Source organism: Leptonychotes weddellii, unplaced genomic scaffold, assembly GCF_054177405.1.
Source record: "Leptonychotes weddellii isolate Sample4059 unplaced genomic scaffold, ASM5417740v2 HiC_scaffold_20304, whole genome shotgun sequence".
Taxonomy (NCBI): Eukaryota; Metazoa; Chordata; class Mammalia; order Carnivora; family Phocidae; genus Leptonychotes; species Leptonychotes weddellii.
Genome location: NW_027789576.1, coordinates 1 through 3307, shown reverse-complemented (window position 1 = coordinate 3307; position 3307 = coordinate 1). Strand labels below are relative to the sequence as shown.

The window sequence follows — 3307 nt, the reverse complement described above, 5'->3', positions numbered from 1 at the left end:
AGGATGTGAGAGATGGCTTTTGGAGTACGGTTGCCAGATAAAATATAGGACACCCACTTAAATGTGGATTTCAGATAAACAACGAATACTTTTTTAGTGTAAGTATGTCCAAATCATCCATTGCTTCTCTGAAATTCACATTTAACTGGGCAATTCTACAGGTCTCTAAGGTCTCCAAGGCCATGCTCGGTGGGTCTACTGATACCTTTATAGGGAGTGAGGGAGTGGGCCTTCCGAACATGGCGGAGTTTCAGCTTTCCCTTTCCACTTTTGGTGTTGCTGGAAGTGGGACTAGAAGTGGGGCATGGTTTCTCTGAGCGCCCGTTTTTCTGTATTTGAGGGTGGGGCAACTCGCTGCAGGGTGAATGTACAGATGGCACACCGGGCAGTGAGCTTCCCATCCCAAGCGGTATTCAAGCCCTCTTCGTGGAGTTGCTGGCGAGGGTCGGACACGGGGCTCGTGGTCTCTGAGGTGCCAGCAGTCCCTGTCCCCCCCCCCCCGCCCCCGCAGCCTGCACGTGGAACGGCCGTCCCTGCAGCCTCTCCGTGCACATCGACAAGGGCTTCACGCTGTGGGCGGTAGAGCCCGGCGCCGCCCGAGCCGTGCTGCTTCGACAGCCCTTTGAGAAGCTGCAGATGTCCTCGGATGATGGTGCCAGCCTCCTCTTCCTGGACTTCGGGGGTGCTGAAGGAGAGATTGTGAGTGCAGGGGGCGGGGGGCCATGTTGTCCTGGAGGCCAGGCTGGATGGGGCTCCTGACCCTTCTCTCATCCACCCTGCAGGAGCTGGACCTGCATTCGTGCCCCAAAACCATGGTCTTCATCATCCACTCCTTCCTCTCGGCCAAAGTCACCCGCCTGGGGCTTTTGGCCTAGAGGTCACCGGATGCACTCGCCCTGAAGAGAGGGTGTCTGCCACATGGCCCGACCTGGCCCTGCACTGACTGCCTGCTCACCACTGGGCTGAGGGAAGGGAGCGGAAAGGAATAAGAGTGCAAAGTCCCAGCCTCTAAGGGAGGCTGGGGATAGTCTTGGGACTGGGACCCAGACTTAGGACACAGTGGATCCTGCCTGTGTGGGGTAACCTCCCAGCTGCCCCACCATTCCCCCACCAGTGCCTTTTGCAGAGAGATATTTTGTGTACACAAAAGCCATTCCAAGCCTGGGACCTGCCCCTGTGGGGATCCTGACTCCAGACCACAACTGCCAGGCCTCCTGGAGGCCCCAAAGCCACCCTCAGAGCCCTCATCTGAAGCTGGAGTTCCCGGGGGTCCATGGCAAGAGAAAGAGGAGGAACCTTCCTGTTCATTTCTCCCCTCAGCTCCACCACCTGGGGCATCAGTTTTCCTCTTCATCCTCTCTCCTCCTTCCTCTTGGATAAATAAATGGCCTGTGAGCGCGTAGGCAGCCTGGCCTAGTGTTGGTGGTTTGTGCCTTGGCCTCTGGATTCTTCGGTGGCCCCCGTAGTCCCAAGATGGACCAGACCCAGGACCGGGGCTCTTTTCCTGGAGAAGAGCAGACCTTTAACCACAGGGCCATAAAGAAAGTGTATTTGTTATCTATTATTGTGTGACAAATTATCCCCAAATCTGACAGCTTAAACAACGAATGTTTATTATTTTTCAGGGTCTGTGGATCAGGAATATGTGAGAGGCTAAGCTGGGATGTTCTTGACTCAGAGTTTTTTATGAGGTTGCAATCAAGGTATTGGCTGCGGCTGCACTCATCTGAAAGCTTGACTGGGGCTAGAGGCTCTATTTCCAATATTGCTCACTCATTTGGCTATTGGCAGGAAGCCCCAGTTCCTTATCCCATGGACCTAACCATAGGGCTGCTTGAGTGTGCTCGTGACAAGGCAGCTGGCTTCCCCCAGATTGGGTGACACAGAAGAGAGAGCTGAGAGGAATCCACAATGCCTCTTATGAGCCAGTCTTGGATATCTCAGACTGTCAGTTCTGCTTTATTCTGTTCATTAGAAGGGAGTCACTAAGCCCAGCTGACACTGCAGGGGAGGGCAATTAGGCTCCATTTATTGAAGAAAGGAATGTTGGAGAATTTGTGGGCCTATTTAAAAAACATCATAGAGAGCCTCAGGCTCCTTTCCTGCAGGAGAGAGGACACCTGGAACATGCTTTGTGGAATGTTCTTTAGAACTGTAATGTGCTGGCTGGATGTGAGTATGCCACGTTTATAACTCTCTACTTGCTGGCGTTGTCCAGAAAATCAGTGACAACAGTAATGAGAGCTTATCATTGGAGAGTGCTTGCTGTCTGCCAGGTACTCTGCATACGTTTCTTCATTGGATTTTTTTTTTTAAAAGATTTTTATTTATTTATTTGAGAGAGAGAATGAGAGAGAGAGAGAGAGAGAAAGCATGAGAGGGGTGAGGGTCAGAGGGAGAAGCAGACTCCCCACTGAGCAGGGAGCCTGATGTGGGACTCCATCGCCGGACTCCAGGATCATGACCTGAGCTGAAGGCAGACGCTTAACCGACTGAGCCACCCAGGCGCCCTCTTCATTGGATCTTCACCACACACCTATGATCTCTATTTCACAGGTGCAGGAATTGGGGCTCAGAGAGGGAAAGTGACTTGCTCAAAGTCACACAGCTCTGAGGTGTCTGAGCTTGGATTCAAATGAGGTCTTTCTCGCTTCAGAGCCATGTGCACCTTGGAGACATCCTGGCCCTGCACTATCCATTAGAAATGTAATGTGAACCACATGTGTAATTAAACATTTTCTAGTAGCCACATTTTAAAATGTAAAGAGGTGAGAATGATTTTATTTTTTAATGTTTATTTATTTTTAAAAAATATTTATTTGACAGAGGGAGAGAGAGCACAAGCAGGGGGAGCAGAAGTGGGAGAGGGAGAAGCAGGCTCCCTGCTGAGCAGGGAGCCCAATGTGGGGCTCCATCCCAGGACGCTGGGATCATGACCTGAGCCGAAGGCAGACACTTAATGACTGAGCCACCCAGGTGCCCCTTATTTTTTTTTAAAAGATTTTATTTATTTGAGAGACAGAGAGCGAGCTGGTGAGAGAGAGAGTGAGTGGTGGGGAGAGGGAGAAGCAGACTCCCCGCCGAGTAGGCAGCCCAACGTAGGGCTGGATCCCAGGATCCTGGGATCATGACCTGAGTCCAAGGCAGACACTTAACCGACTGAGCCATCCAAGTGCCCTGAGAATAACTTTAATAATATATTTTATTTAACTCAATGTGTCAAAAATATCACTTCACATATATAAAAATCTATTGAGATGTTTTACTTTTTTTTAATACTAATTCTTTGAAATCTGGTGTGTATTTT

General features: G+C 50.5%; 1 long non-coding RNA gene across 1 annotated transcript; it reads left to right on the top strand.

Moving 5' to 3' along the window:
- Positions 1 to 14: 14 nt before the first annotated feature.
- On the top strand, positions 15 to 2759 carry LOC145718707 (uncharacterized). Its single transcript, XR_014141975.1, has 3 exons — positions 15 to 699; positions 783 to 1703; positions 2557 to 2759. It is a non-coding gene; the product is annotated as an uncharacterized LOC145718707 (long non-coding RNA).
- Positions 2760 to 3307: the final 548 nt, after the last annotated feature.